The 14,167-nt window shown below is 38.2% G+C and overlaps 1 protein-coding gene and 1 pseudogene across 8 annotated transcripts in view; one reads left to right on the plus strand and one right to left on the minus strand.

Moving 5' to 3' along the window:
- Positions 1-14,167, plus strand: part of Dixdc1 (DIX domain containing 1) — an 84,970-nt gene that overhangs the window by 64,819 nt on the left and 5,984 nt on the right. The gene's annotated exons all lie outside the window — the stretch shown is intronic.
- LOC106010391 (large ribosomal subunit protein uL15 pseudogene) lies at positions 987-14,131 on the minus strand (annotated as a pseudogene).

Below are 14,167 nucleotides of genomic sequence, written 5' to 3' on the forward strand. Positions count from 1 at the left end.
GTACTGTGTTGCATGTCTGTAATCCCAGCTACCCAAGAGCCAGGAGGCTTGCAAACTTGAGACCAGCCTGAGCAACTTAATGAGATCCTGTCTGAAAATTTTAAAAAATTAAAAAGGACTGGGGACATTGCTCAGTAGGAGATCACCCTTAGGTTCAGTTCTTAGTTCCTAACACACACACTCTCACACACACACACACACACACACACACACACACACACACACATCCTATAGTCTCAACAGCATACATACCCCAAAAATCCACTTTTCCCTAGAGGCAAGAAGTTTAATTTCTTTGGAGATTTTCCTCCAAACGTTGAGTGTTAGGTCAGTTTAAGCCCTACAAAATATTTGCACCATCTAGTGGCCATGGTGAGGAAGTATATTTAACCTGTTCCTCATCCACTCAGACATTTATTTCCCCTGTTCATTTCAATTCACTGCAAATCTATCCTGCCTGCCAATGTCTGTTTTAGTTTACATCTTATCTTTTGGTTTAATAATGTACACATTTTCTTACTTTTTACCCAGGTCCAACCTAAACCAAATATAGGGCTGGGAATTTAGCTCAGTGGCACTGTGCCTGCCTCGCAAACTCAAGGTCCTAAGTTTGATCTCCAGTACCAAAAAGAAAGCAAACCATTTTCGCCGCCTGCTGTGCAAGGGCAAAGACCCGAGTTCAATCCCCGGTACCAAAGAAAAAAAAAAAAAAGCAAACCAAATATAAAAAGCTAACTAGAACCAGTTTGCAATGTAATGTATACAATTTTTAAAACCATATTAAAATACAGAACCTAGCCAGGCATGGTGATACATGCCTGTAATCCCAGCACTCTAGAAGGCTGAGGCAGGCAGATCACAAGTTTGAGCCCAGCCTGGATAACTTAGAGAGATGATGTTCAAAATAAAATTTTTTTAAAAATTCTTTTTAGTATTTAATGGGCCTCACTCTCTGTGGCTTCACACCACCAGGATATGGTCCCCCCTCAAACCTTACTCTCAGCTGTTCTGCCGAAGATTTTGGCCTTCACGATGATGGGCTGCTTTGGGAGCTTTGCCTTCCCCAGAATTTTGTCACACTACGTCAATGATGGGAGCTGCTCTAGTATTGTTTCTGGCGCATTTATTAGTGTCTGCTCACTGACCAGTTTCCACATTTATCAAGGCTGACAGTTGGGCAGAAGCTCTGGTTCTTCTGTAAGTGGTAACGGCTCCAGGCAGCCTTCCCACAGTAAGCTGGGTGCCATTTGTTGAAGCTGATCTGTCACCACATTATGCATTTCACCGGCATTACCCTAGCCTCCTAGGTGCTTCCAGTCTTTATCAACACAGCCATGGCCATGGCTGACGTGGCCCTGAAATTTCCAGCTCTTCCTCAATCTGAATGGCAGGCATGTTGGTGGCTGAGATGAAAGAGGTCAAAATAAAATTAAAATGATTGAAGGTGGAGCTCAGGGCAAGACACTGGGTTCAGTCCCCAGTACCACAAAACAACAGCAGCAGCCACTGTCAAGAGCCAAAGTAAACAACAGAACCAAACCCAGATGTGATAAGGATAGTGAAACCATCAAACAAAGAATTTAAAATACTGTAACTATGATGATGCCATGTGTGGTGGTGCATGCCCGTAATCCTAGCACTTGGGAGGCTGAAGGCAGGAGGATCACTGTGACTTTGAGACCAGCTTGGGCTACATAGTGAGACTTTGGGTCAACCAAAAATTAATAATTAAAATAACTATGATTTATATGTTAAATGCTGTAGTGAAAATGTTGACATGATTCATGTACAGATGTGAGGTTTTTACCCATTATAAGAAGTTAAATAGAAAAGCTAGAAATAAGAATAAAGGTGAAGACTGCCTTCAGCAAGCTCCTCAGTAGACTCCACACAGCTAAGGAAAGAATCAGCAAACTTGAAGGAAGAATAATAGAAATTATCCAAACTTGAACACAAAGAGAAAAAGAGAAAAAGAGTATGGGACAAGAAACAAACAAACTAGAGCAGCAACACCTACGGGAGGGTCAGAGATGTGACTGGGGGGTAGAGCTCAGGGGTCCAGTGTGAGTGAGGCCCTAGGGACAAGCCCCAGCACTGGAAGGAGAAAAGAAACTTGAGGGAAGAAATATTAGATAGATTAAAATGTGTAAAATTGGAATCCATGAAGAAGAAAAGTAAGAATAGGGGAGTAGAAATATTTGAAGAGCTAATGGCCACAATTTTTCAAAAAATAGCAAAAGATATCAAACTACAGAATCAAGCAACTTGGAGAACCTTAAGAAGGATGAATAATAACAATATTCACATTGCTGAAAATGAAACAGAACCTTGAAGGCAAGCAGAGAGGAAAAGTCATTATATGTTTTTAGAAGAGCAAAGATAAGAATAACAGCAGAATTCTCATCAGAAATTATGCAAGCCAGAAGATGGGACTGGGGGTAGGGGGAGCATCTTTAAAATATTGAAACAAAAACAAATCCCCATAAAACTAGAATTGTATACCTAGAGAACATATCATTTTTTAGACAAAAATTGGAAGGATTTCTGTAAGAAATGTTAAAAGAATTTCTTTAGGCAGAAGGAATATGATAGTAGAAATAAATTGGAATCTATGGAAAGAAATGGTTAAAATGAAGGTAAATATTAAAATCTATTATTTTTAATTATCTAAAAGATAAATTGTTTAAAGCAAAAATAGTATCGATGTATTGTGGGTACCTGGCATATGTAAAAGTAAAATGTATGACATTAGTGCTAAATTTGGGAGGGAGGAATTTGGACTATACTGTTGTAAGTTTCTTTTTTTTTTTTTTTTTTTTCTTGTTGTAAGTTTCTTATACTACAGGTGAAATCATGTATTATTATTATTTTTTTTTAATTTTTGGTACCGGGGATCAAACTCGGGTCCTTGCGCTTGCGCAGCAGGCGGCGAAACCACTGAGCTAAATCCCCAGCCGAAATCATATATTATTATTTGAAAGTTGGGCCTGAACCATCAGCAAATGAATGGATAAAGAAAATTTGGTATTTATACACAATGGAGAACTACTCTACCATAAAGAAGGATAAACTTGAGGCACTCATAGGTAAATGGATGCACCTTGAAACCGTAATATTAAGTGAAATAAAATAGACACACAAGCTTAAATATTGCATCTTATATGAGACATTCCAAATATAAATAAAGAACAAAGTAAAAGATAGATAAGAGGAAGTAGAAAGACCTTTTTCAAATGGGAAGGGGAACAAGAGATCGACAGAGGGGATGAAAAAAAAGAACTGAAGGAAAAAATGGAAAAAGGTTTTGTAAATGAGAAAGGGACCAAAAGTTAGAAGGAGCAGGAAAGGTTAGGAGGGATAGGGGATAAAAATAAGAATTAAGATGTGTCCTGTACATGTACCAGCTCCCTATGAAAATGTAATCGTGTACCGCAAACACGTATTAATACCAAAAAAAGAAAGAAAAAAAGTATGTAAGTAAGTTCGGCCTGGAAATGTAACTCAGGGGTAGAATGTGTGCTTTGCATGTACAAAGGACTAGATTTTGGGCTGGAGATTTAGCTCAGTGGTTCCGCCGCCTGCCTGAAAAGCACAAGGTCCTGGGTTCGATCCCCGGTACAAAAAAACCCCACAAACAAACAAGGTGCGAGGTTCAATCCCTAGCCCCAAGGAAAAAAAAACCAAACTGTGACTAATTAAAAATATACATCCTAAGTCTAAGAGCAAACACTAAAATTTTTTTCAAACTAAAAAATAAGTTGATAGTAGAGAAAAAAAGGAATTATAAGCATATCCAGGGCAGTACCAAAAATAAGGAATGTGAGGGGCCGGGCATGGTGGTGCACACCTGTAATCCCAGCACTCGGGAGGCAGAGGCAGGAGAATCGCTGCAAGTTCGAGGAGGCCAGCCTGGGCTACATAGTGAGACCCAGACTCAAAAAAACAAAACAAAATAAAAAAGGAATGTAAAAATCTCATTGGGTAAAATAAAACTTACATGTTGAAATGATTCATCCAAATTGAAAATGTGCAACACATTGGACTTTGAAGACAATATGGAAGAAAAAAGAAAAAGGAATGTAAAATTCTCAATCCAAGGAGACAAGCAGAGAAAGAAGATGAAAAAGGAACAAAGATCACAGAACAAACATGTAACAACTAAGAAGAAGGTAGATTTTTTAAATAATCAGATGTTCATTATATTAGCTCTTTACCACCTATTTTTTTTTTTACTAGCATCATACTAATTTACTAGCATCATACTAATTTACTAGCATCATACTAGCCTGGTTGGTGGGGAAAATGTAGATTTTGAGCAAAACAAAGCAGTATTTTAACTCTAGTGCTGCCACTAAGGAACCCTGGAACCCCAGGAATTGAACACTGCCTCTGTAACCTCAAATCATTACTGGTATACATGGGTAGTAGTATGCAGTTGTTGTAGGGTTACTTTGAAGATTGAAGAGATGCTATATTCAAAGATGGAAAAGAGGCTTTGAACACCACTAACCAAGAGACTATTCCTGTATTTAGTGCAAGTTGGTAGATTTTTATCTAAACATACAATGATTACATTAAACATGAATGGCCTAAGCATATCAAATAAAAGATTGTAGATTGTAAAATGGGAGGAAAAAATAAGACAACTATATGCTGTCTATAAGAAGCTGAATTTAAATTCAGTTATATATATATATATGTTAAAAGTAGAAGAATGGCTGGGGGGGGTGGCACATGATTGTAATCCCTGCACTAGGAGGTTGAGGGAGGATTGGTACAAGTTCAAGGCCAGCCTGGGCTACATAGATAGTGAGTTCAAGCCCAGCCTGAACTACTTAGTGAGACCCTGTCTCAAAAATACCAAAAAAAAAAAAAAAAGTAGAAGAATGGAAAAATGTATAACATGGAAACATAAATCAAAGGAAAGCTGGTTAAAAAAAAAAAAGCTTGTGTGGTGATATTAGCATCCAATAAATTATACTTAAGAACTAGGGGTATTTCCATGTATAAAGAGAGATACATGGGCGTGGTGGTACATGCCTGTAGTGCCAGAAGGAGCATCCTAAACTTGAGCCCAGCCTGGCATCTTAGCAACTTAGTGAGAACTTGTCTCAAAATAAAAAATAAAAAGCCTTCATTATGAAGGCCCTGGATTCAATCCCTAGTACTGCATCTGAAAGGAAGGAAGGGTAAAAGGGAGGGAGGGAAGGAAAGGAAAAATTATGTAATGATAAAAATGGTCACTTTCACCAAGAAGAAAATAACAATCCTAAATATGTGTGTCTAAGCAGTTTCAAATCATGGCAAACAAAAATTAAAAGAAATAGATAAATCCACAGGTATACTTGGAGACTCAATATCCTTCTTTTACAGTAATCAATAGAACATCAATAAGGATTTAGAAAACCTACACAACACTATCAAATGAACTACTTTTTATTGTATTTATTTTTGTAATTTTGTTGCTATATTTAGAAAATACTCCATCTAATGATGAAAGAAAAAGATTATTTTCAAGTGTGTTTGCAAAATCCACCAAAATAGTCCATAATCTAGCCATAGAACAAATCTCAACAAACTTAAAATAATTGAAATCATATTAAGTGTGTTTTCTGACCATTATGAAATTAAATTTGAGATCATTAACAAAAATATCTGGAAAATCTCCAAATATTTAGAAATTGAAGAACATATTTCTAAATACAGTATCCTTAGGTCAGAGGAATTTATAAGAGAATTGCAAAATATTTTAAATTGAATAAAAAGTGAAAACATGCTGTGTCAAAATTTATGGGATGCAGTAAAAGCAGTGCTTAGAAGGAAAGTCATAACATTAGATGCATACATGAGACAAGGAAAAGTCTTCAATCAGTGATCTGAGTGATACAGGCTCCCACATTAAGAGGCATGAAAAATAAAAGAGCAAACAACCTAAATCAAGTAAAAGCAAGGAAAAAATAGAAGATTGTAGTAAGTGACACTGAAAAGAAAAAATCAGGGGAAAAAACAGTTAAATCAGAAAATTGGGTTTTTAAAAAGCTAAATAAAATTGATACCTGTAGTGGGATATGGTAGCACACACCTGTACTCCAAGCACTAAGGAGGCCGAGGCAGGAGGATCGGAGTGAGTTTGAGGCCAGCCTGGGCTACGTAGTGGGTTCAGAGCCACCTCAAACTACATAGACTCTGTCTCCAAAAAAAAAAAAATTGATAAACCTGTTGTTAGAAAAGAGAAGTCATAAGTTACCAATATTAGGAATGAAAGAAGAGACTTCATAATAGATCTTCTAGACTTTAAAAGCATTAATAAAAGAATATTTTAAACATTATCCCCATAAATTTGACAACTTTGATGAAATGAATAAATTTCTTTTTCTTTTTTTATTATTCATTAAGTTTATTGGTACATTTTAGGTATACAATATGATGACATTCAACATTGGGAATTTGTAACTTTACATGATATATCTTGGTTCTTATTTTTTCCCCGGTCCCCTACCCTCCCTTCAACCCTTCCACCACTCCACCCCTCCCTATTTACAAAGACTTTTGTTTCCATTTTTTCCTTTTCTCATATTTATTCTTTTCCCTTCTTTCCTTTCTCCTACGCCTCCCAATTCCCCTTCCCCTTTGGACCTTGTCTTCCTATTTCACAAATTTACAAAAATTTTTTTTTTTTTGGAGTGATGCTCAGACTTTTAGACCATTTTAAAATCATGTTGTTTGCTTTTTTATTATTCAGTTTTATTAGTTCTCTGTATGTTTTGGATATCAATCCTTCACTAAATCTGTATTTTACAAATAATTTCTCCCAGTGTGTGAGTTGTTTTTTCCTTTTTTTTTTCTTAAATTCTTTTATTGGTACATTTTAGGTATACAACACGTTTACATTTATCATTGGGTGCTTGTACCTGTACATGATGTATCTTGGTTCTTATTTTTTCCCCATTACCTGTGCGCCCTTCACCCCCTCCACCCTTCCCTATTTACAAAGACTTTGTTTCCATTTTTTCCTTTTCTCATAATTTTTCCTTTCCCTTCTTTCCTTTCCCCTTCCCCTCCCACTTCCCCTACCCCTTTGGGGCTTTTCTTCCTATTTCCAATTATCCATTATTCGTTTTAATTCTTATTTACACTTTCAGTTTCTCACACTAGAGAAACTTCAGTATTTACAAATGTGTGTCCTATTTATTTCACTTAAGAGTATGTCCTCAATATGCATCCATTTAGCTATGTCTCTAGTTTCTTGTACTTTATGGCTGAGCAGTACTTCATTTTATTAAAAAAAAAAAAAAAAAAACCACATCTTCTTTATCCAGTTTCCAGTCAATGAGCACTTGGGCTGTATCCAAGCTTTAGCTATTACAAACTGTGCCGCTATAAACATGGGTACACATATATCGCTGTGGTATGATTCTTTTAATTCTTTTGGGAAGATCCCCAGCAGGGGAATAGCTGGGTCAAATGGGACCTCTAGTCCTAGTTCTTTGAGGTATCTCCACACTGATTTCCACAGTGGTTGCACCAGTCTGCACTCCCACCAACAATGGAGAAGGGTTCCTTTCTCCCCACACCCCTGCCAGCATTTGTTATTGGTTGATTTCTTTTTTTTTTTTTTTTGGTACCAGGGATCGAACTCGGGCCCTTGCACTTGCGAGGCAGGCGGCAGAACCACTGAGCTAAATCCCCGGCCCTGGTTGATTTCTTGATAGCAGCCATTCTTTGTGGGGTGAGGTGGAATCTCAGTGTTGTTTTCATCTGCATCTCTCAAATGACCAGTGATATGAATAAATTTCTTGAAAAATAAAAACTTTGAAAACTTACTCAAGAGGAAATAAACTGAAGTTTTATAATTGTTAAAGAAATTGAATTTTTAGTTTAAAATCTTCCATCAGGACTTTAGGGTTTTGTAGTTTAAAACTCTCCTTCAGGACGAGATCAGAACACTTAAAAAATAATACCATTTCTACACAAATTCTCCCATAAAAACGAGATGTTGGATCTCTTCCCAACACATTTTCTTTTACCCTGATACCAAAATCAGTAACTCTATTGATCATAGATATAAAAAAAAAAAAACAAACCCAACAACAACAAACAGATTGTAAAAGAAGGAACAAACTACTTATGGTTAGAGATGAAATGATTGGCTATGTAGAAAATCCCAGTAAACCTACAGTAAACCACTATAGCTAAGAAGTGAGTTTAGTTAAGTTTGCAGAACACAAGGTAAATATATAATGAGTTAATTGTACTATATACTAGCAAATATTTGGAAATAGAGAAATTATAAAGGAATCAGACTTTTTGGAGATTTAAGTAGACTGATTCTAAACGTTATATAGAGTTGTAAAGGAACTAAAACTAACCCCCTGACACAAATGTTAAAAAGGTGAATGAAGTAATTGGAGGACCACGCTATCTTATTTTAAAACTACTAAAGTTTAAAAGTTAATCAAGACAATGTGGTTTTGGCAAAAGAATAGACATATAAATGAGTGGAATACAATTGAGTTAAAAATAGACTCGGCCAGGTGAGGTGTCACACATGTAATTCCAGCACTCAGGAGGGTGAGGCAGGAAGATCAGTTCAAGTTCAGGGACAGCTTGGGCTACACAGTGAGTTCAAGGTCAGGCTGAACTACAACGCAAGACCCTGTCTTACTCCCCCCCCCCATTCACACATTTGAGATAGGCTGTTCAAAAATGGTATTAAAATAGAGACCCATTTAAATAAAAAAATGACTCCTGACCTATATCTCGGACTATATACAAAATTAACTCTAGATCATATCTGAGCGATCTATTTAAAATCTAAGTGATCTATTTCTAAAGTGAAATGTCCTTTTCAGTAGTCTTTTTGTTATGGTACTGGGGACTGAACTCAGGACCTTGTGCTTGCTAGGCAGGCACGGCACCACTGAGCTAAATCCTGGCCCTTTCTTTTTTAAAAAAAAAATTTTATTTATATATTAATATTACTTGGTACATTTTAGGTATACAATACATTTACATTTATCGTTGGGTGTTTGTACGTGAACATGATGTATCTTAGTTCTTATTTTTTTCCCCATTACCTGTGCGCCCTTCCCTATTTACACAGACTTTGTTTCCATTTTTTTTTTCTTTCACAGAATTTTTCCTTTCCTTTCTTCCCTTTCCCCTTCCCCTCCCGCCACCCCTCCACCTTTGGACCTTTTCCTATTTCAAATTATCAGTTACTCATTTTAATCATTTTCATCCTTATTTACACTTTCAGTTTCTCACACTAGAGATACTATTCGGTATTTACACGTGTGTCCTATTTATTTCACTTAAGAGTATGGCCTCGATATGCATCCATTTAGCTATAAATGACTCTAGTTTCTTGTTCTTTATGGCTGAGTAGTAGTCCATTTTATAAAAAAAACACATCTTCTTTATCCAGTTTCCAGTTGATGGGCACTTGGACTGTTTCCAAACCTTAGCTATTACAAATTGTGCCGCTATAAACATGGGTGCACATATATCCCTGTGGTAAGATTCTTTTAATTCTTTGGGCAAGTTACCCAGTAGAGGAATAGCTGGGTCAAATGGGACCTCTAGTCCAAGTTCTTTGAGGTATCTCCATACTGATTTCCACAGTGGTTGCACCAGTCTGCACTCCCACCAACAATGGAGAAGGGTTCCTTTCTCTCCACACCCCTGCCAGCATTTGTTATTGGTTGACTTCTTTTTTTTTTTTTTTCTTTTGGTACCAGGGATCGAACTCGGGTCCTTGCGCTTGCGAGGCAGGCAGTGGAACCACTGAGCTAAATCCCCAGCCCATTGGTTGACTTCTTGATAGCAGCCATTCTTTGTGCGGTGAGGTGGAATCTCAGTGTTGTTTTCATCTGCGTCTCTCGAATGACCAGTGATGCTGAACATTTTTTCATATATTTATTCGCTGTTTTTACTTCTTTGTCTGAGAAATGTCTGTTCATTTCAGATGCCCATTTTTGAATTTGGTCTTTGAATTTGGGTGATCCCTGGCCCTTTCAATAGTCATCTTAAACTACTTTTACTAGTATTAATGATGATCTGTTTACCAAACCATCTTTCCCCAAGAGACTTCTGTTCAGTTTTACATTGAGACCATTCTTTGAAATTCTCAACTATACACATAACTTGTATTAGTTTAGGCTGCCATAACAAAACATAATAGACTTGGTGGCTTAAACCACAGAAATTTATTTTCTCACAGTACTGGAGGCTGGAAGTACAAGATTAGTGTGCCAGCAGAGTCAAGTTCTGGTGAGAGACCTTTTCCAGGTTTGTAGAAGTCTACCTTCTCTCCGAGTCCTGTGAAGGGGAGACAGAATTCTGGTTCTCTAGAGTCTCAGTCTCTCTCTCTCTCTCTCTCTCTCTCTCTCTCTCTCTCTCTCTCTCTCTCTCTCTCTCTCTCTCTCTCAATACTGGGGATTGTAGCCAGGGGCTCATATCACACTAAGCTACATCTCCAGCCTTGTTTATTATTATCATTATTGTCCCCTGTCCCACCCCCTCCTACCCCCTTACTGGTGACTGAACTTAGGACCTTGCCCTTTCGAGGCAGGCATGGTGCCACTGAGCTAAATCCCACAGCCCCCTTGTTATTTCAGGGAGATGGGATCTCACTAAGTTGCTCAAGCTGGTCTCAAATTTGTAATCTTCCTGCCTTGGCTTCCTGAGTAGCTGGTGTGTTATAGGCATGTGCCACTGTGCCCAACTGAAGCCTGCCTCTCTCTATCTGTCTCTGCCTATCTCCCCACCTTTTTTTTTTTTTTTTTCATGTACTGGGGATCGAACTTGGGACCTTGCACTTTCAAAGCAGGTGGTGGAACCACTGAGCTAAATCCCTGGCCCTCTCCCCCCTTTTAAAGTACTGAGGATTGAACCCAGGGCTGTTGCAGTGGGTATTTCATCTCTTTTATTTTTTTGATACTGGAGATTGAACTCAGGACCTTGTGCTTGAGAGACAGGTGGCAGAACCACTGAGTTAAATACCTGGCCCTTTTATTTTTTATTTTGAGACAGTCCAACTAAGTTGCCTACTCTGGCCTAGAACTTGGGGTCCTACAACCTTAGCCTCTCCCAGGATGCTGAGATTATGGACATGCACCACCATGCCTGGTGTCTCTTCTTTGGAGGGAAGCATTTTTATTGGATCAGGGCTCTACCCTTATGACCTCACTTAACCTTAATCACCTGCTTCTCTGATACAATCACATGATGGGTTGGGGGGTACAATTTAGATCATAACAACATTACTTTCCTATGTATTTCATTTTATTGTAACTTTTTCTATCTCACTTCACTAGAACTTGAACTGCTTCAGGGTGGGGACTATAGCTATTTGTTTATCTGTAATTCTTGATATATCATAGGTACCAAATAAACTTTATTTGATTTATATATTTTTGTGCAGTACTGGGATTGAACCCAGGGCCCTTGCACTGAGCTACATCCCCAGCATAGCCCCCACCTTTAATTTGAGCCACATCATTTTTTTTTTTATTGGCACTGGGGATCGAACTCGGGACCTTGTACTTGTGAGACAGGCGCTGAAACCGCTGAGCTAAATCCCCAGCTCTTCCCCCCTTTAATTTGGACATGTTCTGGCACAGTCACTAAGCTGCCCAGTTGCCCCAGGTGGGCTGGAACTCGAAATTCTCCTGTCTCAGCCCCTCCAAGAGTACTCAAATTACAGCCATATGCCACCACACCTTGCTTTTATTTTTCATTCAGATATTTTAAATGAATAAATAGATGGCACAATTCACTTCTGTTCCCTTGTCTTAGGTAATAAATGTTATCAAGTATCTGTCTTTTTAGACTATAAATATCAAGTCCGATTTTAGTTTTTCCTTTTATCCTCTATTGTCCAACTATAGTCTCAAGGCTTTTACTCTAAAGATTTTTCAGATCCAGTCCTTTGATTCCAGGGCTACACCTTGCCCTTCCTCATCTCTCAGTTTGTTTTGCCTCTTTTTTTTTGGTACCGGGGATCAAACTCGGTTCTTGGCATTTGTGAAGCAGGCAGCGGCGGAACCACTGAGCTAAATCCACGGCTTTAATTGGAGTTTCTCCCATACAATCCATATTTTGCCGCTAGATTAACCTTTATAAAATGCCAGTCCATTTGGGCATGGTTGTACATGCCTGAAATCTCAGCTACTGAGGAGGATAAGGCAGGAGGATGCAAGTTATAGGCTAGCCTAGCTCAAAATTTAAAAAACTGACAAAGGACTGAAGATGTAGCTTAGTGCTCCCTGGGTTCAAGGGCTCAATCCCCAGTACCAGGAGACAAATGAACAAATAAAAGGCCAGTTTGATTATATCACTACCTTTTAGTATCTCCCCATAGTTCAAGACTAATATCTTCAAGTCTTAGCCTATTAACCTGAGTTTTTTGTGATCTTGCCCCTCTCTATTTTATTACCCCATAACTTCCTGATGTATTCTTTATGCTCCAGCTTTACTAGTTTACTTATGGTTTTCTAAATATATTATCACATTTCATTTTTTTTGCTCATGTTTTTCCCTTTTCTCAGAACGCCCTTTGCAACTTTTCACTCGTGTGTGAGTGTGTGTGTGTGTGTGTGTGTGTGTGTGGTGCTGGGGATCAAATCCAGGGCTTGCACATGCTAGATAAGCACTCTACCACTGATATATCCCCAGCTCAATCTTAGGATTTTTTTTTTTTTTTTTGGTACTGGGGATCGAACTCGGGACCTTGCGCTTTTGAGGCAGGCACCAGAACCACTGAGCTAAATCCCCAGCCTCCCTCTTAGGATTTTTTTTTGTACTGGGGATCGAACTTAGGACCTTGCTCTTTTGAGGCAGGCAGTGGAACCACTGACCTAAATCCCCGGCCCTCTTAGGATTTTTAAAGGTGCATTCTAAAAGGATTTTCTGCCTCTGGGGCCTTTCTGATCTTTTCCAGTTGGAATTAATCTCTCTATCTTCAATCTTCCCATTAAGTGTACCAATCTGATTTTAGTGTATTATTACCATTTGCAGTTGTGCCTCCCATCCATATGGGATTATAAACTCTTGGATATCAGAGACCACATACAGTGTTTTTATATTCTCAAAATCTAGCAGCATGTAGGTGCTCAGTTACTGTTTATTGAATAAATCAGTTATATGACTGAATGCAGGGCCAGGGATTTAGCTCAGTGGTGCTCTGCCTGCCTGGGACGCATAAGGTCCTGAGTTCGATCTCCAGTACCAAAAAAAAAATTCCAATATTACTTAATGTAGAAAGTGAGTATTTTATTTATTCAACAACCACTAAGTACCTGGCACTATGAAAGATGCTAGGGCAAAGGAAAATCATAGCATGTATGTTATGATAATTGACATTCTTTGGAAGAAAAACTGAAACTGATTGAATTTGATTGCTGTGCAAAGGGAAATTTTGCTTGTCTTTCTCCCAGGTCTGTCCCTTATATGTTTCCTTATTTTTAACCTCCTCCCAGAAGTGCTATCTTCGGCCTGCCAATTTGATGAGAAACCCAAACCTAGAAATTAAGAAAATATGTGTAAATGGACTTGCAGGAGTCTTTAAGAAAAGCTTAATTATTGGTTTTTGGTCCTTATGATAAAGTTTCTGTTTGGTCTTTTCTATTCGCTTAATTATAAGTTCTCATTAATTAATTACACTTTTACTAAAGTACCTTTTTAAAGGACAGGGACAAATTGGGAACCTGAGTTAAATTAGGAATGTTACAGGGCCAAAATACGCAGATCCTTTGCAGCTAAGAGTTAAGGTAGATCTTGTGTTTTTTAAACTAGAAAGATAGGCGGGGATCTGAATTTCTAAAGTTCCTTTGCCCCTGTATTTTGTGTTCCAGTTACTTTCTCTTTCCATGAATCACACGAGTATTCTCTACCACTAACCCCCAAATGCAAGCAGAAACATAGGTCCTGTTGTTTGTCTATACTGCCCTAGCTGATATCTTGCCAGGTTTGTCTGTCCTCTTTTGATCTTTAGCAACAATACCGATCGGATCAGTTGCTGTTCCCTGACAGAAATACCTGGAATCAGTGAGAAATCATGGTCCTGATAATGTCCATGCCCAAAGCACCTCTTGTCTATGTGGATTTGGTGGTGACTTCTGTGGGTCATGCCCTATGGACATGATGTTGGCTGCTGTGACCTCAG

This window comes from Heterocephalus glaber, unplaced genomic scaffold, assembly GCF_053883595.1.
Source record: "Heterocephalus glaber isolate CG9 unplaced genomic scaffold, H.glaber_assembly_v1.0 deba00001429, whole genome shotgun sequence".
Classification (NCBI taxonomy): domain Eukaryota; kingdom Metazoa; phylum Chordata; class Mammalia; order Rodentia; family Bathyergidae; genus Heterocephalus; species Heterocephalus glaber.